Source organism: Bos indicus x Bos taurus, chromosome 5, assembly GCF_003369695.1.
Source record: "Bos indicus x Bos taurus breed Angus x Brahman F1 hybrid chromosome 5, Bos_hybrid_MaternalHap_v2.0, whole genome shotgun sequence".
Taxonomy (NCBI): domain Eukaryota; kingdom Metazoa; phylum Chordata; class Mammalia; order Artiodactyla; family Bovidae; genus Bos; species Bos indicus x Bos taurus.
Window position 1 is genome coordinate 35,830,424 of NC_040080.1, and position 23,729 is coordinate 35,854,152.

Genomic DNA, 23,729 nt, shown 5'->3' on the forward strand with positions numbered 1-23,729 from the left:
CATGCCAGGCTTCACTGTCCTTCACTATCTCCCAGAGCTTGTTCAAACTCATGTCCATTGATTCAGTGATGTTATCTAGCCATCTTATCCTCTGTTGCCCTTGTCTCCTCCTGCCCTCAATCTTTCCCAGCTTTAGGGTCTTTTACAGTGAGCAGGTTCTTCCCATCAGGTGGCCAAAGCATTGGAGCTTCAGCTTCAGCATCAGTCCTTCCAATGAATATTCAAGTCTAATTTCCTTTAGGATTGACTGGTTTGATCTCCTTTCTGTCCAAGGGACTCTCAAGAGTCTTCTCCAACACCACAGTTCAAAAAGCATCAATTCTTCAGTGCTCAGCCTTCTTTACGGTTCTTCTCTCACATCTGTACATGACTACTGGAAAAACTATAGCTTTGACTAGACGGACTAGTTGGCAAAGTGATGACTCTGCTTTTAATACGCTTTTCAGGTTTGTCATAGTTTTTCTTCCAAGGAGCAAGCGTCTTTTAATTTTGTGGCTTCAGTCACCATCCACAGTGATTTGGAACCCAAGAAAACAAAATCTGTCACTGTTTCCATTTTTTCCCCATTCATTTTTGATTATAAGATATTGAAGATATAAAATATTTCCCTGTGCTATGTAGCAAATTCTTGTTGCTTATCTACTTTATGTATAGTTTGTATCTGTTAATCCCATATTCCTAGTTTTCTACCCTCCTTTCCCCTTTGGTAACTGTAAATTTGTTTTCTATGTCTTTGAGTTTGTTTCTGTTTTGTAAAGAAGTTCATTTGTATTATTTTTTAGATGCCGCATAAGTGATATTGTACGATATTTGTCTTTCTCTGTTTGAGTTACTTCACTTAGTATAATTTTTAGGTCCATCCATATTGCTGCAAATGGCAATATTTAATTTTTATGGCTGAATAATATTCCATTATATATGAAGATCTTCAACTGTTACATATTAACATCTTCAACTGGTAATGGACACTTAGGTTGCTTTAGTGTCTTGATTATTGTAAATAGTGCTGCTAGGAACATAGAGTGGCATATACTTTTTTGAATTAGAGTTTTCTTTCTTCTGAAAGCAAACTTTGAAACTTTCTTTTGACAGAAAAAAGTTATATTTGGAAAATAGAGCTAATATGAATTCCCCGGCACCTGTCAGCAGAGATAGCCAAAGAGAGATGAGGTGTCTTAGTCCATTTAGACTGCGATAACAGAATGTTATGGCTTGGGTGGCTGAAACAACAAAACATTTTCTTACTGTTCTGGAGGCTTGCAAGTCCAGGATCAGGGTGCCAGCATGATAAGTTCTTGGTTAGGGCCCTACTCCTGATTCAAGACAACTGCCTTCTCCCTGTTGCCTGAATGTATGTTCTGAATGTATGTTCAGGAGTGAGACTAGGCTGCATCATATGGTAGCTCTATAATAAGCTTCACCTGGATGTCTAATCACCTCTGGGTATGGTCCACCTGGAAACCACATAAATTCGAGGTTTCTGATGGCAAGGAAGAAGGGAGGAATGACTGTTGGATAGACTTTTGATGGAGAGTACCACATAAAACCTATGCTATGCAAGTCAAGGTGACAAGTAGTCAGTTGGTTACACAAATCTGGATTTCAGGGAGGGGTGTCAGATGGTTGGCAGATGAAGTCTTCTACAAATGGCTGATATTTAATGTTATGGATTGGATAAGATCACCTGGGGAAAGTGTTTATATATTTAGAAGACAGTCTAGTTTTATGTTCTGGCATATCCCAATATTTAGGTAAAAAAGAAGAAACAAAGAGAGGACAGGCCAGACCTAGTTGCAGGACAGTATTTATCTTAAAAGCCAAAAGAAAAGTTTTCCAAAAAGGGGTTGGGCAGTTGGATCAGATGTTGCTGAGAGGAGAGTACATTGAGAACAGAAGAAGCATATACAGGATCTAGTAATGAGATTATTGGTGCCCTGACAAGAGCTGACTCAGTGACTGCTTAAGCAGAAGCTTGATAGAGTAACCAAAGACGGATTGAATGCTGGGGAAGTATTTTGAGAAAATGTGCTGTGACAAGCACAGAAAAATACAGTGGAAGGAATCAACAAGGGAAAGTTTGGGTTATTATAATTTTGGATATTACAGAATTTGTTTGTATGCTGCCCAGAATGATCTGGTGCAGAGAAAGACATTGATGGTATAGAGTAGAACAAAATATAAGGGCAAAGTCCTCGGAAAGGTGAGAATGGTGGGATCAGAGTATGAGTGGAAGGATCATACTCTGATAGGAGAAGATACTTTTATTTAAAAAGAAAAGAATACAGAAAGAATATGGGCACAGAGACTGAAAAGTGTGTACATTTAATAAGATGCAGACATTCTTGTAACATGGCTTAGATTTTTTTCAGTTAAGCATGAGTCTAAGTCATCAGATAAGAATGAGCTGGGAGACAGTGTGGGAGGTTTGAGGAGAGAGGAAACATGAAACAGTCATTTCAAAGACTCCAAAGGGAACTTTATTAGGGAAAGGTAGCCAAGGCCCTTTGGCAGCAACGTGGGCATATTTGAGGTTTGGAATCACAAATTTAAAGTGCAAACAACAGACAAGTGTGATATAATCTCCAGTAGGTAGAGGCACAGAGAATATGGCTAGTAGACTCTTGTAGGATTGGGGTCTAGCCAGGCAAGTACAGGAAGAGTGGGGCCTATACTTGAATTTAGCAAGTTTTCAAGAAAAGTATTTTGATAATAGGTTGTGAACTGTAAGCTGGATATACAGAGAAGCCAAGACAGTAGTGAAAACTGTGAAAAGGTGACAGCATCAGTGGACTGGAAGCTTTGATAAAATTAAGGAATAAATTGCAATAGAGGCTCTAGAGTAAGGGAGCTGAAGGACTGGGGCTGTGACCATTAGAACAAGTTACCACTTTCAAGAGTTAGATTGCTCATACATTATTACTTTGCATTTACTACAACTTTTTCAACAAGACCAAAGTACCTGCCAAGCCTGGCTTTTGCTAGTAAAGGGTACAATTATGTGTGGCTGAGAAGCAGCCATGTGATTAGGGAGCTGTAGTGTGCTAATTCAGTGACGACACAGTAAAATGGACCACGTAGCGTGAGATCTGAACAATAGGATACCATCAAAGTACAATACAAAGAGCTTGGGCTTGAAGTCAGAGCAACTGATTCAGATCCTGATTGTGGCATATATCTAGGAGTGTATTTCTTAACCACTTTGAATGCTGAATTATCCTTTTAAACTGGGGTATGGTTACCCAGGGGTTATTATGTACCTGAAGAAAGATAATGCATGTAAAGTGCTGAGAAACAATAGGTTCTCAGTAAATATTAACTATTGGAAAATAAAAAGCCATGTTCCCCCTGCTGCGTGGTAGTCTGGGATCCATTTAGGAAGCTTGTGCTCTGAGAGTAGGCGGTGAAGGGATGTGTCAACCAGAAGGAAGGGAAAGGATTCTCCTTATAGGGTCATGAGTTAGAGTGAAATCTTGCTTGGTTATGTTGGGATTTTATATAATACTATAATACCTTTGATGACAGGAATGAAGGTCTAATTCTTGGCTAGTCATATTTAGAGATCAAAAATGAAATCAAGGTACCTGAATTAATGTTTTTCTTTTTTCAGTTCAGTTCAATTCTGTCGCTCAGTTGTGTCCGACTCTTTGCAACCCCATGGACCACAGCACGCCAGGCCTCCCTGTCCATCACCAACTCCCAGAGTTTACCCAAACTCATGTTCATTGAGTCAGTGATGCCATCCAACCATCTCATCCTCTGTCGTCCCCTTCTCCTCTTGCCTTCAATCTTTCCCAGCATCAGGGTCTTTTCAAATGAGTCAGTTCTTCCGATCAGGTGGCCAAAGTATTGGAGTTTTTCGGCTTCAGCATCAGTCCTTCCAACGAACACCCAGGACTGATCTCCTTTAGGATGGACTGGTTGGATCTCCTTGCAGTCCAAGGGTCTCTCAAGAGTCTTCTCCAACACCACACTTCAAAAGCATCAATTCTTCTGTGCTCAGCTTTCTTCATAGTCCAACTCTCCCATCCATACATGACTACTGGAAAAATCAATTGACTAGACAGAACTTTGTTGACAAAGTAATGTCTCTGCTTTTTAATATGCTGTCTAGGTTGGTCATAACTTTTCTTTCAAGGAGTGTCTTTTAATTTCATGGCTGCAGTCACCATCTGCAGTGATTTTGGAGCCCCCCAAAATAAAAGTCTACCACTGTTTCCACTGTTTTCCCATCTATTTCCCATGAAGTGATGGGACCGGATGTCATGATCTTCATTTTCTGAAGATCTTGACGTACTCCTTTTCCTATTGGAACCAGTCTGTTGTTCCATGTCCAGTTCTAACTGGAACTGGACATTTTTTTTTTTTTAGTAAATGATAAATCCAAAACTAGGAGACATGGTGGTGGTGTTCTAGATGGTGCATGGTGGCAGACCTATCTCAGCCTAGCAGGAACATGCCAGTTATTCCCAGAGAGTCTATGGCAATTACAGGTCAGTGTTTGTAAATGGATCACAAAACCACCCTAGCCTTTACCTCCCTCTCAGCTTCCTGTGATTTCACAGCCCTTTCCTGATGCTCTGAATTCTATCTTCCCTAGTTCATCTTGTTTTATAGCATCTAAATACTTTGGCCACCTGATGCAAAGAGCTGACTCATTTGAAAAGACCCTGATGATGGAAAAGATTGAGGGCAGGAGGAGAAGGGGATGACAGAGGATGAGACGGTTGGATGGCATCACCAACTCAATGGACATTCAGTTCAGTTCAGTTCAGTCACTCAGTCGTGTCCGACTCTTTGCGACCCCATGAATCGCAGCATGCCAGGCCTCCCTGTCCATCACCAACTCCCGGAGTTCACTCAGACTCACATCCATCGAGTCAGTGATGCCATCCAGCCATCTCATCCTCTGTCATCCCCTTCTCCTCCTGCCCCCAATCCCTCCCAGCATCAGAGTCTTTCCTAATGAGTCAACTCTTCACATGAGGTGGCCAAAGTACTAGAGTTTCAGCTTTAGCATCATTCCTTCCAAAGAAATCCCAGGGCTGATCTCCTTCAGAATGGACTGGTTGGATCTCCTTGCAGTCCAAGGGACTCTCAACAGTCTTCTCCAACACCACAGTTCAAAAGCATCAATTCTTCGGTGCTCAGCCTTCTTCACAGTCCAACTCTCACATCCATACATGACCACAGGAAAAACCATAGCCTTGACTAGACAGACCTTTGTTGGCAAAGTAATGTCTCTGCTTTTGAATATGCTATCTAGGTTGGTCATAACTTTCCCTCCAAGGAGTAAGCGTCTTTTAATTTCATGGCTGCAATCACCATCTGTAGTGATTTTGGAGTCCAAAAAAATAGTCTGACACTGTTTCCCCATCTAAATCCCATGAAGTGATGGGACCGGATGTCATGATCTTCATTTTCTGAATGTTGACATTAGTTTGGGTAAATGGACATTAGTTTGGGCAAACTCTGGGAGTTGGTGATGGACAGGGAAACCTGGCCTGCTGCGGTTCTTGGGGTCGCAAAGAGTCAGACACGACTGAGTGACTGAACTGAACTGAACTGAATCTCCCTTTTAAATGATCTTTTGCTTTTCTGTTAACAGACCACCAGTACTCGACTTGGCCCAAGATCTCTCTTTTTTTTTTTTTTTAACTTGAGAATTTCTCAGAACTCTTTAGAGGGGCCTTCCAGGTAGCTCAAGTGGTAAAGAATCCACCTGCAATGCATTAGACTCCGGTTTGATCCCTGGGTTGGGAAGACTTCCTGGAGGAGGAAATGGCAACCCACTCCAGTATTTCTGCCTGGAAAGTCTCACAGACAGGAGAGCCTGGTGGGCTACAGTCCAAGGGGTCGCAAAAAGTCAGCACGACTTAGCGACTGAGCACAGCACCTTATGGGGCAGCCGGGTTGGGACTGATAGTGTCTGCTACCCACTGTGCCAACCCAATGTCCTGGTTTTTCAATACTCTCTGGCTTTAACTATTACAGGAGGAAAAAGTTGACTGGAAATATGCAGTGAGGAAGTGTCAGCCATATATCAGAGAGAGAGAGAAATCACTACTAACTGAACAAATGGCCAAAACAAAATTCCAATTGTAGTGAGTTGAAAAAATTTTCAAATGTGATGTCCCAGTGGCCTTAGAAAATCCCTATAAAGTAGGTGGGATCTACTGGGTCTCAGAAAGTTTACATGTAATCTAGCTTTCCTCTAGAAACTTTGCTTTCAGATTAAGTGTTTACATTTTGGTCTTTAAACTTCATAATTCATTAATATGAAAACTTCATACCATGTATATATCACATATGAGAGGTGGCTGCTGCATACATATGCATGTATGTATGCTCAGTTGTGTCCAGCTCTTTGTGGCCCCATGGAGTGTAGCCCACCAGGCTCCTCCGTCCATGGGATTCTCCAGGCAAGAATACTGGAGTGGGTTGCCATGCCCTTCTCCAGGGGATCTTCCTGACCCAGGGATCAAACCTAGGTCTCCTGTGTCTCCTCAATTGTAGGCGAATTCTTTACTGCTTGAGCCATCAGGGAAGTCCCTTTAAAATGGTAGAATAGGGCTTTGATGTCTTTCTGTTGAATAGATTGGCCATTCCATAATGCGGTGTTCCAACAAACAATAATTTCTTATAGAATTTTTTACAATCCAACACACCCAATTTTTGGAACAAGTTACTTTATTAGCTAAAAAAAACAAAACCAAAAACCTGTGGTTAAATCTATGACACAGGGGTTGTGTCTGTCTTGGTAACTCTTTTATCCCTAGCATGCTGCCTCATTTCCAACACTAACCAGTTGAATAAATATTTCAACCTTTCAGTTTTATCATCCACTGAGTTCCCAGCATTATCTACCCAAAAAAGCATTTATCATAATTTTAAAATTTCATTTAAAATCTTGAAACCGTGTCAACTGTCTCCAGTTGACCAAATGGCTCCTCTTGACTAAGAGTCTGCGAAAACAGTCAATTTCATTGCAACTGACAGAAAAAAATTTGAAAATTGATAAAAGTAGAGCTTTTAGTACAAATTTGAGGACTTTTTTTTTTACCTTTCCTTTCCTTTTTTTTTTTTTTTGCCTATTCTGTTACTGTTGTTGAGTCTCTAAGTCATGTCTGATTCTACAGAACTTGGCTGATTCTAGTAGCCTGCCAGGTTCCTCTGTCCATATAATTTCACAGCAACAATACTGGAGGGTGTTGCCAGTTCCTTCTCCAGGGGATCTTCTTGACCCAGACACTGAACCTGAGTCTTCCTCATTGCAGGTAGATTCTTTACCGCTGAGCCACCAGAGAAGCCCATTACTATCATCACTAGCAAAGGATTGTTTAGTCACTCAAGATAGAAAATGTAGTTTTTAAAATATAGAGCTATTTTCACTATAAAAGTAATGTGTTTATGTTAGAGAAAATTTGGAGAATACTGATAAGCCAAAAGGAATGATCACCTAGAAGTCCACTTCTGTGAGTTACTTCTGTTCATGTTTTCATGTGTCTTTCCTGTTTTTACTCTATGTGTGTGTGTAGTAGCTCAGTCGTGTCCGACTCTTTGTGACCCCATGAACTGCAGCCCGCTAGGCTCCTCTGTCCATGGGGATTCTCCAGGCAAGAAGACTGGAGTGAGTTGCCATGCCCTCCTCCAGGGGGATCTTCCCAACCCAGGGATTGAACCCAGGTCTCCCATATTGCAGGCTGATTCTTTACCATCTGAGCCACCAGGGAAGCCCTTTTTACTCTATACATGCATGTTTATTTCCACAATCCTGGTATCTGTTAAATTTTTTTTTTTCACTTCACAATAGATTGCATTATGTTTTGTTCAAAAACAGCCTTTTAATTCATGTCATTTTTATTATCTTAGAAGTTTCATTAACACATTTATGAATACTGTTCTTTCCTATCAGCGGTGATGACAAATATGACCATTTTCTAAAGTGTCAGGTGTTAATAGCATAGCAAGGCAATGAGGTAAGCCAGTTAACTGCCCAGTGGAAAAAATCCAGCAGCCGTTTCCCATTTAGTGTGGTGAGTCTGGACTCTGGAAATGCCAGTGCTGCCTGCTCTAGCTGACTGTTGAAAATACCTCCCCCCAGTTTTTCTCCTGTTTTACTCAGACCTAGCTGTCTGGCATACACAGTCATAGTAACAGCTCGAGCAGCCAAATTTCCTTAGCTCCACATCAATGAAAGGACAGAATGGCTGGCCTGATGTGCCTGCTCGGGGAAGCAACGTGGAACACCCAGCATGAGTAGGATATGCTCCTATCTCACCCAGAAAGGCAGTCACCGTAAAAGGAAGTCAGCCTGTGAGCTTATTGCTCTCACGCCCTGGCAAGGCTCCAACAAGTTTTATAGGTTTTATGGGATGTTATCTGCTTGATAACCCAGTTTAATCATACAGAAATTTTATTTTTAAATATTTTACCTTATATGAATTAGCCTGTAAACAAAGGACTTTTCACAATTATTTTCCTAAGTAAATTCTTTCCACATTACATATTAGGATAACGAGTGCAATGGTCACTGTAATGATATGCATGCATGCCATGGGAATTACTCTTTGTCCTCTAATAACACGTGCTACATCTACTGATTTATCATTTCATGTAACAAATATGTACCAAGCAGTGTGCTGAGTGCTAGGGAAATCTTAGAAGGAACTCAGCAGCCTGTCTCAAGGACCTCATGTACGAGAACTGTGCTGTCCAGTAATGTAGGCATTATCCACATGTGGATATTTAAATTAAAAATTTTAATTAATCAAAATTAAATCAAATTGAAACCTTGGTTTCTCAGTCATACTAACCATACTTCAAGTATGTAATGGCAGCATGTAGTTAGTGGTTAGCATACTGACAGCACAGATAATAGAAATTTCTATTATTGTATAAAGTTCCATTGGACATAATAGTGGAGACATGTAGTTAGTTAGTGGTTACCATTCTGACAGCACAGATAATAGAAATTTCTATTATTGTATGAAGTTCCATTGGACATAATAGTGGAGACACTAAGAGAATATCAAAGCTGTTAATAAATTATGTTTCTGAACCTATCACATTGGATCCATTTTTCAAAACATTTTGATGACTCTTCACATACTGGTTTTGTAATTACAGAAACAATTCTGTAAGGAAGCTTAAAGAGCGATTTAGGAAGAGGGTGATGATGAGCATATGTTCATTGTTCAGACAATTTTATAAAATAATTTGTATGGACTACTTTCAGCTAACATTTCAAAGCACAGTATATACTTAGGGCTTATTCATGATAGTGAGTACAATTCACATTTCAAATAATCTTACTGTTGATTTTGAATTTCAGGGGTTAATTTCTTATCGTATATAATTAAATCATCATTGTTGTAATTGCACAATGTAGCTGAAAATGAGTTTTTTTCCCTAGGAGCAGGAGTGTCCCCCCTGCAATTGTCTTGTTCACTTGCATTTGCATATGATCTCCCATCCACCATTTGTTTGTAGGTCTCTTTTTAAGCCATGTGTCTGTTTTGTGAGGGTAAGCTTTGTCATGCTAAATAATGTGATTTATAACTTCAATTAAGTAGGCACAGATCAGGTGCAACATTTTACAATCTGCCTTCATGGAAGAACCAGGGTGAGCACTGCAGTCAACCATCAACTCCTGCTTTTTCTCCAGCTGTCTCACACTCGACTGTCCTAACATAGATCATGTGAGACTATGAGTGTCAACATTTAGCAAGTGTTAGGAAAGCATATTCCCTTTCTTTTTTTTAATAAATAAAAATATAAATACTAACTCTAACATTTTCTTCCCCCAGCCCTCATCTCATGGGGTATAAAACCCTGTTTTGGAGGCCAATCATTTAGATTGTGGTAGGATATTATCAATCTTATCCTGTGATTTATGGATGATATTTTATTGGGGTCAGCCTCATTTTAAATTATGTTTATTTCTAACTTAATTTACCCCCTCAAAAATTTACAGCAGCCAAATAAAAATTTATATGGTAGAAAAATATTTTTAAACACACAAAATAGCATACCTGGGATCCTATATACTTGGGCTACATATTTGGTCATTACACATGTACACCCGTGGCAGATTCATGTTGATGTATGGCAAAACCAATACAATATTGTAAAGTAATTAACCTCCAATTAAAATAAATAAATTTATATTTTAAAAAAAATTTTTTAAAGGAAATAAACATTTCCATAGAAATAAACATTTCATAGGTTTTAAACTGAAAAAAAAAAAATTTGGTCATTAGCTTCCTAGTAGCCAGTGTGAGTCAGGAAGTATGAACCTCAGTGGGATGATCTTCATACAAATGGACAAATGTAGGCTTAGGAATGTTTAAACAATTTGTCCAAGTTTTTCTAGCTAGTCAGTGACAGACCAGAATGTGAATCCAATTCAATTTAATCCCAAAGCTATTTCTTTTGAAATAAAGGTAGTTATAAATAGTTTCTCCCATTCTCCGGCTTATCTTTTCACTTTATGATTTCTTTTGATGTGCAAAGGCTTTTGAGTTTAATTAGGTCCCATTTGTTTATTTTTGTTTTTATTTACATTACTCTAGGAGACAGATTAAAAACAATATTGTGGTGATTTATGTCAAAGAGTGTTCTTGTTCTTTCATAGTATTAGGTCTTACATCTAGGTTTTTAATACATTTTGAATTTAGTTTTGTGTATGGTATTAAAGAATGCTCTTATTTCATTCTTTTTTAAAATCTAGTTTTTAAGTGGGGTTAATACTTCCCAGGGGACTCAGTGGTAAAGAATCTGTCTGCCAATGCAGGAGATGTACAAGAGACATGGGTTCGATTCCTAGGTTGGAAAGATCCCCTGGAGTAGGAAATGGCAACTTATTCCAGTATTCTTGCCTAGAAAATTCCATGGACAGAGGAGCCTGGAGGGCTATGGGGTCACAAAGAGTCAAGTGTTGGACACGACTGAGCACACATATACACAATACTATTACCATGCAAATTCTTATAAAGATTAAATTAGATGGTATATTCATTTCTGAGTAGTTCACAGGCATACAGTCTGCTGTGCTGTGTGTGCTCAGTGGTGTCCAACCATTGTCACCCCATGGACTGTAGCCCACCAGGTTCCTCTGTCCATGGGATTTTTCAGACAAGAATACTGGATTGGGTTGTCATTTTCTCCTCTTGGGGATATTCCCAACCCAGAGATCAAACCCACATCTCCTGTGTCTCCTGCATTGCAGGTGGATTCTTTACCCGCTGAGCCATACAATCTGAAAGCTAGATCAAAAATCAAGATGTCACCAGGGTTGCTTCCTTCTGAGTGTTCTGAGGGACAATCTGTTTGTTCTATGCCTGTCTTGGCTTCTGGTGACAGCTGCAATCCTTGGTGTTTTTGGCTGACAGATCATCCTTCTATTCCCTGCCTGTGTCCTCACACTGGGATCTTCCTGTGTTTCTGTGTCTCTTCTCATCTTCTTATATTAATATAAACCCTTATGCAGATACACATTGAATTAATATATATCTACTAGTCCAGTAACTAATGACACCTGGGACATCCAAATGTGGTCACATGCTGAGGTCCTGGGGTTGAAAGTGAAAGTTGCTCAGTCGTGTGCGATCCCATGGACTATACGATCCGTGGAATTCTCCAGTCTAGAATACTGGAGGGGGTAGCTGTTCCCTTTTCCAGGGGATCTTCCTGACCCAGGAAACAAACGGGGGTCTCCTGAAATGCAGGCAGATTCTTTACCAGCTGAGCTACAGGGATGCCCCAACTAGGGTTGGGACTTCAGCATATTGCTTCAGAGATCACAATTCAACCCATCACAGAAGATGTATGTAAAAATCTCTCCACGACAGCCGGTACATAGTGGGTTTTCAGGATGTATGAGTTTCTTTTACTCTCCATTAGACTGAACTTCTGAAGAATAACAATTTTGTCTTATTCCTATTTGTAGTCTCAGTACCTTGCATACTCATACATATTAGATGTTTATTAATGCTTTTGGTAAATGATGAACCCCTAACTAGGTGGTGGTCTAGATGGTGCCTGATGGCAGACCTATCCCAGCCCAGCAGGTGGAGGCCAGTTATTCCCAGACAGTGTGGCAATTAGGGGTCAGTGTTTGTATAACAAATGGGTTCTGAAAACATCCTTGTCTTAATCTCCCTCTCAGCTCCCTCTGATCTCACAGCCCTCTCCTGTTGCTCTGAATTCTAATTTGCCTCTAACTTATCATTTGATTGTGCTACCTTCTTCAGTTAATCTTGGTTTACAGCATCTAAACTCCCTTTTAAATTGTCTTCTGCTTTCCTGTTGATGGACTGCCAGTACCTGACTTGACCCTGGATCTCTTTTGTTTTAATTTGAGATTTTCTCGAAGCTCCTTAGAGGGGCAGCTAGGCTGGCACTGATGGTGTCTGCTACCCACATGTGTTAATCTGAAGGCCTGGCTTTTCAATACTCCCTGGTTTTGACTATTACAGGAGGAAAAAGTAGACGGAACATATGCAGCAGGGAAACATATTTCAGAGAAATATCACCATAAGCAAATCCTCTCAGTTTATACACTATAATACAAACTGATGTGAGTGAAAAGTTAGAATTAAAGAGTAGTCTATATTCAATTCTACACTTTCATTATTTTTAGGTAAAAATAACCACCAAAGCCAGGTTAAACTAGTAGATAATATCTTACAATGAATAAAGATTGTCTGTAATTAAAAAAAAAAAAAAAGATTGTCTGTAATTAGCAAAACTAACAATCCCCTGGCTATATTTACCTATCATGGATAATACTTATAGATGATTATATTGTATAGGTAAAAAACTTCTCATTATAGCTTTCATGTATCACACTTACCTAAGACACTTCTTTTCTATCAGTGTAACTAATTAAATCCTTAGTTTGTGAAACTTCAAATGAAAATAACTATTGAGTTACTCATTTTCATTTAAAAGAAATGTGAACAAATACAAAATTCACCTGGAAAAGGATACTCTATATGGGTGAAAAAAAATCAACTAATTAGAATGATGGTTTTCCAACATAAGTCTGTTTACTTCTGCACCATATTGTCATGATTTGGATGAAATGATTTTTAAATTCTTGAAAAATCTTTTCCTAAGTGTGTATGGCCTCCCCTTTTCCATGCAATCAAGTATCTCATAAACTAGGTCCTTATCCTAGTTTGGTAACAAATTTTCAGGGAGAAATAGACCTTGGCAAGTCACTTGGTATTTCATGGATCTCTTTTTGCTTGCCAGTGTAGTAAGGATATTGAAATATATTATATTTTTAGGTCTCTTCCAGCTTTACGATTTTCAGATTATATGAATAGAGAAGTAGTTTTAATTTATACTATTCACCTTTTTATAGAAAGCTATTTTTAAGCTTCATGAAGCTTTGTTGTTGTTCAGTCACTCAGTCTTGTCTGACACTATGATACCATGGACTACAGCACACCAGGCTCCCCTGTCCTTCACAGTCTCCCGGAGCTTGCTCAAACTAATGTCCATTGAATCGGTGATGCCATCCAGCCATCTCATCCTCTGTCATCCCCTTTTCCTCCTGCCTTCAATCTTTCCCAGTATCAGGATCTTTTCTAATTAGTTGGCTCTTGGTATCAGGTGGCCAAAGTATTGGAGCTTCAGCTTCAGCATCAGCCCTTCCATTGAATATTCAAGATTGATATCATTTAGAACTGACTGGTTTGACCTCCTTGCAGTTCAAGGGACTCTCAAGAGTCTTCTCCAATACCATAGTTCAAAAGCATCAATTCTTTGGTCCTCAGCCTTCTTTATGGTCCAACTTTCACATCCATACAGGACTACTGGAAAAACCATAGCTTTGACTAGATGGACCTTTGTTGACAAAGTAATGTCTCTGTTTTAATGTGCTATCTAAGTTTGTCATAGCTTTTCTTCCAAGGAGCAAGCATCTTTTAATTTCATCGCTGCAGTCACCATCTGCAGTAATTTTGGAGCCCAAGAAAATAAAGTCTGTCACTGTTTCCATTTCTTCCCCATCTGTTTGCCATGAAATGATGGGAACAGATGCCATGATCTTAGTTTTTTGAATGTTGAGTTTTAAGCCAACTATTTCACTCTCCTCTTTCACTTTCATCAAGAGGCTCTTTAGTTCCTCTTCTATTTCTGCCATAAGGGTGGTGTCATCTGCATATCTGAGGTTATAGATATTTCTGCCGGCTAGCTTGATTCCAGCTTGTGCATGTAAGTTAAAATAAGCAAGGTAACAATATACAGCCTTGACTTAGTCCTTTCCCAATTTTGAAGTAGTTTGTTGCCCTATGTTCAGTTCTAACTGTTGCTTCTTGACCTGCATACAGGTTTCTCAGGAGGCAGGTAAGGTGGTCTGGTATTCCCATCTCTTGAAGAATTTTCCAGTTTGTTGTGATCTACACAGTCAAAGGCTTTGGCGTAATCAATAAAGCAGAGATAGATGTTTTTCTGAAATTCTCTTTTTTTTTTTTCCAATGATTGATCTCTGGTTCCTCTGCCTTTTCTAAATCTAGCTTGAACATCTTTTATTTGCCAAGAAATCAAGTATTTATTCAAAAATAATAGAAAATCCAATCTACAAATCGACTTCTACAAAAAACAGAAAAGCATGCTGGGTAAAGATCATGATAAGGTTTCTGCATGGTACTTGTATAATCACACACAGATTTCTTAACTAAATGAGGTCACTCAGGTTATGCTGTGATTTTCAATATTAAGTGAGCAGAGGGCACATTCTGTGAATTTCCAGGGTTGATTCTGCACGAGTAGTCATTTTGCATATACAGCAAGCTGTGTCTATTTAAGGACAAAAATCCGTTTACCAAAGTCACCTTTACAAATTTTTAAAAATGTGTAAGTTTCAGCAATGCTTACAGTATGCTAGATTGATTAGATTTTTTTAAAGACGCTTTGAAATTTTGCACGTAATTTTGAACTAAGTGCAAATCTACAAAGCAATGGATGAGGCTGAGCATACCTTCTCTGTGCTGATTGCATCAGGTGTCTTAGACAAAGCTGCAAAGGGGGTCATTAGCTCCTAAAGGAGCAATTAGGTAAAAGTGTGGTAATTTGTCAAATGTATAATGTATGATGCTTATGGAAGGGTTTCACTCTATGAAAAATGGGTCAAAATAATAACAGATGTTTCTTAAAGGGACACTAACACAAGTCAATCTTTCTGTTTTTCTTTGTTCATATATATCTAAAGCCCATTTCCTATTGGTTGTTATATTGACCAATTTAGAGATTATCATTAGATTATTAATTACATATTATATCTTGCTTCAGAAACACAAATGTTTAGTGCTGATGGAAATATAAGATTACAGAATTTTCTAATTTTATGATCCAAATTCCCTGTATTGTCTTTTTCTTTAAGGCAGCCTTTCCAATACAGTACAAAAAGTTCTAAGGTCTTTAACTCTTTACACATGCAAAAACACTCCTATCACCTGATGAGCATGGAGAACACTTCAAAGTTACTAGTCATCTCATCAAGCCAGAATGACAGCATTCCAGACTGGAGATTCCCTTCTAGAGGGACTTAAAAGTGTGCGAGCCACAGGGAGCTCAACCCAGTGATCTGTGACAAGCTAGAAGTATGGGAGGGAGGTTCCAGAGGGAGGGGGACATATATATGCTTGTAACTGATTGCGTTGTTCTATAGCAGAAATCAACACAACATTGTAAAGCAATTATTCTCTAATTAAAAATAAATTTAAAAATAAATCAATAAAAAAATTAAGGAGATGACGTGGTGAGAAAATTGGAAGTGAAAACTCACAACTCATCTTAGTATATTATCTTTGAAAAGAAGAAGAAAATCATCAGAGACTAAGAAAAAAGCAGAAGATATTTTCAAGATGCCATCACATGCAGAAGACACAGTGCCTGGGGTGAGGGGAGCTCCTGCACCTGGAAGGGAGGGCAGGTGTGAGTAGAGCCGGTTGTGGGACAGCTGGGGCAACAGATCAGCACAGGAGATACTCTTGGTCATGCTCTTTTTCTCTCCTTTGGGAGAAAATATGAAAATTGAAGAAAGAGGGGATAAGAAACTGCAATGTATTGAGCTGGACACCCTGTAAAATACTTTACAGAAATTTTATCATTTGATCATTACAAGGCCCCAGAGATATGTGCGTGCTCAGTTGTACAGTTATATCTGACTCTTATCGACTTCATGGACTGTAGCCCACCAGGCTCCTCTTTTTCAGGCAAGAGTACTGGAGGGGTTGCCATTTCCTTCTCAAGAGTATGTTTCCAATCAAGGGATCAAACCCACATCTCTGGAGTTTCCTGCACTGGCAGGTGGATTTTTCACCACTGTGCCGCCTAAGAGATATGTGGTAGTCCTCACTTTACAGATGCCTTCAACAATTCATCTCTTCATTTTATGTCTAGATAAGTAATTGATCTAGTTATATGCCATTCTGTTAACAAGTGACACCTACAGACTTTTAGGCCCCAAAGCCATGTTCATTGTCCATTTCACCACGCTGTCTCCCAGAGAAAAAGGCTGAGGAGTCTGTGTACAGACACTGCAATGTTGTATGATATCACTTTTGGGCATGTGTGTGTGTGTGTGTGTGTGTCCTTAGTTGCTCAGTCATGTCTGATTCTTTGTGACTCCATGGACGATAGCCCACCAGGCTCCTTTGTTCATGGAATTCTCCAGGCAAGAATACTGGAGTGGGTTGACATATCGTTCTCCAAGGGATCTTCCCCACCCAAAGATTGAACCTAGGTCTCCTGCACTGAGGTGGATTGTTTATCACAGAGCCACCAGGTAAGCCCTATCACTTTTATATAGAATCTAAAAAATAATACAAATGAATGCATGTGCAAAACAGAAACAGTCTCACAGATACAGAACACCAACTAGTGGTTACCAAATGGGAGAGAGAAGTGGGGAGGGGCAGTTTAGGGGTAGGGAATTTAGAGACACAAACTGTCATACAAAATAGATAAGTGATGAGGATGTAGCACAGGGAATTACAGCTATTACCTTGTAGTAATTTTTAGTGGAGTATAAGCTGTAAACATATTGAATCACTAGGCCTGAAACTAATATAATGTTGTAGACCAGCTGTACTTTAATTAAATTTTTTAAATTAAAAGAAAGAAATGGAGGATGAGATGGACAGTGGCTTACTTTTGTTTGAGCATTAAGAGGACATGAAGTTGGAGGTTTAAGGAGAATAGAGACAATTTCATCTGTGATATACAAATTAGTCTATAATGAAGCGTTCTTTAATCTAGCTCTTACTGACTAGCTGTGGCTGAATAAAATTTAGGCAATCAACTCTTACTGGCTTAAATATACTTTGTCTTTATGTCTGTTTAATTGTCTGCCAGTACCATTCCTGACACTGTTTCTCTATCCCTCCTTCTGTCAGTAGTTAGAAATGCACCAGAACACTATATAAAGGAACTTTCTGTTGATATTTTTTATAAATCCATTTTAAAGCCATTGACTATCACCCCTGGTGGCTCAGACAGTAAAGAATCTGCCTGAAATATGGGAGACCCAGATTCAATTCCTGGGTTAGGAAGATTCCCCTGAAGAAGGAAACAGCTACACACTCCAGCATTCTTGCCTGGAGAATTCCACGGACAGAGAAGCTTGGAGGTCTACAGTACACGGGGTTGCAAAGAGTCAGACGTGACTGAGCGACTAACACTATGATCCAGTTGTTTGTCTTAGCTCAGTTCATTTTCATTCAGTTTCTTTGAGAGAACACAGCTTATAAAGCACATAAGAATTGGGCAAATCAAATCAATGGCAACAAATATTTATTGAGCATGAATATCCTTGACACAGTTTGAGCATATTTACCTGGTTATGTGAAGATGATGGAGTAAACCAGGAAGCTGATTGGTAAGTAAAGCATCACTAAAAACAGTAATGACCTGAAAGGACCTTCTGTCCTGCCAGGACCTAACTAGTTACAGGAGAGGAGCACCAGGACCAGGGAGCTAGACAAGCAGGAAAGAACTGGCAAGGAGAGAACTCCAGCCAGCTATGGGCAGCATGAGCTCTAGACAGATTAGAGTTCTAACAGGCAGAAGAAGGGTGTGTGCTCTTACACTGCACACAGATGCGTGAATGTATGCTGGGACCTCGGTGGCAAATGCCAGTAGGCAAGAAGAGGAAACAAGAACTCCAGCTCTGAAAACAAAACCAGTAATAGCTCTGACCTCCCAGAAAGTAGCCAATAGCCTGGATATGTTTGAAAAGTGAGTGTGAAAATGATACAGAGGAACTTACTTGCAAAGTAGAAATAGATAGACATAGAGGACACATACCAGACCACCTGACCTGCCTCTTGAGAAACCTGTATGCAGATCAAGAAGCACAGCTAGAACTGGACATGGAACAACAGACTGGTTCCAAACTGGGGAAGGAGTACACCAAGGCTGTATTTTATCACCCTGCTTATTTAACTTATATGCAGAGTACATCATGCAAAATGACAGGCTGGATGAAGCACAAGCTGGAATCAAGATTGCCAGGAGAAATATCAATAACCTCAGATATGCAGATGACATCACACTTATGGTAGAAAGCAAAGAAGAACTAAAGAGCCTCTTGATGAAAGTGAAAGAGGAGAGTGAAAAAGTTGGCTTAAAACTCAACATTCAGAAAACCAAGAACATGGCTTCTGGCCCCATCACTTCATGGCAAATAGATGGAGAAGAAATGGAAACATACTTTATTTTCTTGGGCTCCAAAATCAATGCAGATGGTGACTGCACCCATGAAATTAAAAGATGCTTGCCCCTTGGAAGAAAATTTATGACTAACCTAGACAGCATATTAAAAAGCAGAGACACTACTTTGTCAACAAAGGTCCGTCTAGTCAAAGCTATGGTTTTTCCAGTAGTCATGTATGGATGTGAGAGTTGGACTATAAAGAAAGCTGAGTGCTGAAGAATTGATGCTTTTGAACTGTGGTGTTGGAGAAGACTCTTGAGTCCCTTGGACTGCAAGGAGATCCAACCAGTCCACCCTAAAGGAGATCAATCCTAAATATTCATTGGAAGGACTGATGCTGAAGCTGAAATTCCAATCCTTTGACCACCTGATGCGAAGAGCTGACTCATTGGAAATGACCCTGATGCTGGCAAAGATTGAAGGTGAGAGAAGAAGGGGACAACAGAGGATGAGATGGTTGGATGGCATCACTGACTCAATGGACATGAGTTTGAGTAGGCTCCAGGAGTTCGTGATGGACAGGGAAGCCTGGCATGCTGCAATCCATGGGGTCACAAAGAGTTGGACATGACTGAGTGACTGAACTGAACTGAGAGGACAAATGACCCTGGAGGAGGGCATAACAGCCCACTCCAGTATTTTTGCCTGGAGAATCCCCATGAACAGGGGAGCCTGGCGGGCTACAGTCCATGAGGTTGCAAAGAGTTGGACACTACTGAGTGACTAACCACAGCACAGCACAGAGAACAAATGAATGGATAGAAACAGGGGAAAAGGAAGGGTGGAATGAACTGGGAGATTGGTACTGACATATATACACTACTATTTATAAAATAGATAACTAATGAGAACCTACTGTATAGCACAGAAAGTCTAAAAAAAAAAAAAAGTGAGTGTGGCCCCACATCAAGTTCTAGTACAGCATAGTTCTAGTACAGCATAAGTACCCACTGGAGCATGGAAGCAAGGAGAAGCAAGACTCCAGGGAGTGGGACTCCTGAATTCACGCCTCTACCATGAATTCAGTCTGTTGAATTCAGTCTGTTCAAAGACTGGAGACAATGCAACAGGCTTGAATAAAAGCGAGGCCACCTGAGCTGAGGGTAAGGAAGGATGTGCTGTGTGCTCAGTCATATCTGACTCTTTGTGACCCCACGGACTGTAGCCCGCCAGGCTCCTCTGTTCATGGAATTTTCCAGGCAGGAATACTGGAGTGGGTTTCCATTTCCTCCTTCGGGGGATCTTCCTGACCCAGGGATAGAAGGTGCATCTCTTGAGTCTCCTGCATTGGTAGGCGGATTGTTTACTACTAGAGCCACCTGGGGAGCCCTATTAGGGCATAAAGTGAAAAAGAAAGTGAAAGTGAAGTCACTCAGCCTACCAGGCTCCTCGGTCATGGGATTTTCCAGGCAAGAATACTGGAGTGTGTTGCCATTTCCTTCTTCAGGAGATCTTCCCCACCCAGGTATTGAACCCAGGTCTCTTGCATTGTAGGCAGACGCTTTACCATCTGAGTCACCACGGAAGTCCCTATTAGGGCATGAACAATCATCCAAAAGGGGCTGGTATGGCACAGGTCAAAGAGCGACTATCCCCAGGTTTTGGTATCTTTTGTCCAGCACGTTTGCCGGACTGACTCAAGGCCTCATCGGTTGAGGTTGGGCTGCAAGGATTAGGAGAGGGCAAAGTTCCCCAGCTTCTCTCTGTTCTGGCTTGATGGGCATTGGTCCTCGGCCAGACCACACCTCCCGGGGACATGCTTCCCTGGGGAACAGCGGAGGGGGGCTGAGGAATGTGGAAGAGCACAGAGGCAAATAGCTTCTCTCTGATTTCATGCTTCCTGTTAAGTGTGGGTCAGCAAGAACAACAGCCTGCAGGCAGATGTGACCAGGACAGGGACACCCACAGAGTTACTGGGATCTGGGAGTGTGAAAGCTTCCTTAGCTCCGGGGCCTACGCAGACGCGGGAGAGGTCATGCCAGGTCAGTGACCATGGCACCTGGTGCTGAGATCACCTTTCAAGGTGACCCTTCAAAGCCTGGGGTCATGAAACCAAATTAGGGTGCGACACTGGGGATGCCAGCTCACCAGCCAGGTAGTGGTCCCTGAAGAACGTGCTAGGCAAGATTTTCCTGTATTCCTCATTCCAGACCTTTCTTGGGGCTTGCTGAGCACTGGTTGGTCCGTCTCTGCCTGATTGTTACTTACACAAGGTTTTGGAAGTTATTTTAAAACATTTTAGCTTATCTTGGGTCGGCCAAACAGTTTGTTCAGATGATGTTACAGGAAAACCCAAATGAACTTTTCAGTCAACTCAACATGTATTTTTATCTCTACCAAAAGCTTTTTTGGTAAACATTAAATATTAAATATGTTTAAATTAAATGTTTTCTGAGTGTCTACTAGATCACTCACTGTCAATGAAAAGAAAGATCTTGACCTGCTCACCCACATACATTTTCAATCAAACCACATGTGATTGTCTATATCATCCCTCTCTCTGCCCATTATATCCCTTCTCTCCATATGATACAGGCTCCTGGGGAGATTTGAAAAAACTAACCATTTTGACCAGCCTGAAATTTAAAACAAAATTTTTAATTAAAAAAAATCAGTCTGGACAGGTGTGGGGCTTTTGCAAAGCAAATTCTTATTTTCAGAGCTCTCTTTGCTTTTATTTGCCAAGCAGCCCTAAGAATGGCTTTTGCAAAGCAAATTCTTATTTTCAGAGATCTCTTTGCTTTTATTTGCCAAGCAGCCCTAAGAATGTCTGTATTTGGAGAGAAACCTAGGCTGGTCTGTAAGCATTTCGGGGAGTCTCTGTATTTTCTAGGAAATCTCAATGGGAGAATCCTTCCTTGGACTGGGAAAAGCTGCTAATATCACAGGCATAAGAAGGTTTTTCTCCCCAAATTTTCTTCTTCACCCCATCACCGCCATTAGCCTTCACCACACACATACACACACATGCCTGATGAGAGAGCAGATTTTATTCAAATATAAGGCCAAGCGGGGGCTTCCCTGGTGGCTCAGTGGTATAAAATTCGCCTGCCAATGCAGGAGACTTGGTTTTGATCTCTGGGCTGGGAAGATTCCTTTGGGGAGGAAATGGCAACCCACTCCGGTATTCTTGCCTGAAGAATTCCATGGACAGAGGAGCCTGGTGGGCTGTAGTCCACAGGACTGTAAGAATCAAACATGACTTAGAAGCTAAACAACAGCAGGCAAAAGTGACTCATCCACTTACATCAAATCAAGTAGAATCACCGGCAAGGCTGTAAGAAAACAACTTAAGAAATGATGCAGCATGTCATGATGACCCAACCAAAATAATCTAAACCAGTGAAGTACGGAGGGCAGACAAGTATTTCAAAAATCAAAGCAGAACCTTGCTTTCTGAGGGCTGAATGGCAACTAAAGGAAACAGATGAGCCTTGGTCTGGCTTGTAGAAGGCTACAACATAGAAAGGAAAGGCAAAAAAGCCCATATTCAGGCAAGGCTGGCAATTAAGGAAAACAAAAAGAACTTGAAAGAGGTAGATCAATGCTGTGAACCTATAGCAAGCACAGGGCAATGCTGAGATGGTGTAGGTTATAGTTCACACAAACTCCACAATCTGTGCATTTCAAAATAAATTAATTAATGTAGAAAGGAAAATGAAAATGTGTTGATTCTACCGATACAATGCAATTAAAATCAGTCTCCAAATCTGAAAAAAGAAATCATAGGCTCATTAGCTTATTAACATTTTTACTTTGAGTAGAAATAATCTTTCAGAGGGAACATGTCATAATATCCCCTATGCACATGTGGGTTCTGCCATTAATTAACTGACTGTCAGCATCTTCCAAAGGACTGCTGCCGCCTGCCTCGGTACAGGCTGTTCTGTTGGAAGAAAGGGGCGGAACCATGGTGTTCCACCACCCAGAACTTGTGCTAATGGCGCTCCTATTACAATATCCTCTGAATTGGAAAGGACCAAAAATGCCTCTTGTGAAGAGAATTAATGGGGGTACATGTAAGATTGCGAGTGGGAAAGAGAGGCCTGGGCACGAAGCCCAGAGACGGACAAGCTCCTACATGAATAGTTTTTCCCTAAGCTTTCATCAGAGATGCTGCAGGTCTCGACGTTGTCAACTGCTCACCTTGATGAGATTCTCAAAGGCACCTAACACAACACAGTGGAATAGCAAGGTTAAACCAAGGGCACCAGGGTATTATTCTGACGGTCTGAAGATTAACAAGCACTTAAAACAAAGCAAACAAAACCAATCAACCAAACAAACAAAAAACAAAACTTTAGAGGAGGACGAGTACAGCTTTCAACCCTTAGAAATGCATCTGCAAGTTTCTAGACTCAGTATTTCCCAAGAGTTCGATTGTGAACGGCCTGTTTTGCTCAACCCTGTCCACTGCTATAAAACAAACATTTCTATATTGCTGCATACAGTATTTACAAAACATCTCAGAATTATTTACAGAGCATCTCAGAATATGGTCTTCAATCCAGGTAAAGAAAGCAAACAATTATAATCCATGCTGAGTGCTGATCATCTAAAAAGCAGTTAAGTGTGCTTACCGCAATCACTGCTGTTGTTTTAGGGCCACATAAAAATACAGTGCCTACGTGTTATTTGACAAAGTTGCCAAGTTGGTGAAAGGTTCTTTATGAGACAATAAAGAATAAATACAATCAGATAAGAAGACAGGAATTGCCACACTGGGTGGTCCAGTATTCTTGAAGTTCTGTTATCTGTTGCCAGCACAACGTCAGCGGGAGAGGGAAGGCTTGGTTGTCCTTCCGCAACTGTATGCCTTGCCCAGTTCTTCATCCCAAGGTGCAATCTCTGTTTTTATGGGCTCCTTAGCAGACTGCACACTCCAAACCTTTCAGCATTACTTTGTTGCTAGGAATGGCTCTGCTTTTCACAAAACCGTTCAAATTCTTTCAGAATCCACGTATATTTTCTTCCATTTGTTCAGTCGCTAAGTTGTGTCCAA

At 40.5% G+C, this 23,729-nt stretch overlaps 1 protein-coding gene across 1 annotated transcript in view; it reads right to left on the reverse strand.

The window, feature by feature from the left end:
• The window catches only part of LMNTD1 (lamin tail domain containing 1), a 487,571-nt gene that overhangs the window by 133,307 nt on the left and 330,535 nt on the right, over nt 1–23,729 (reverse strand). The window lies entirely within an intron of this gene.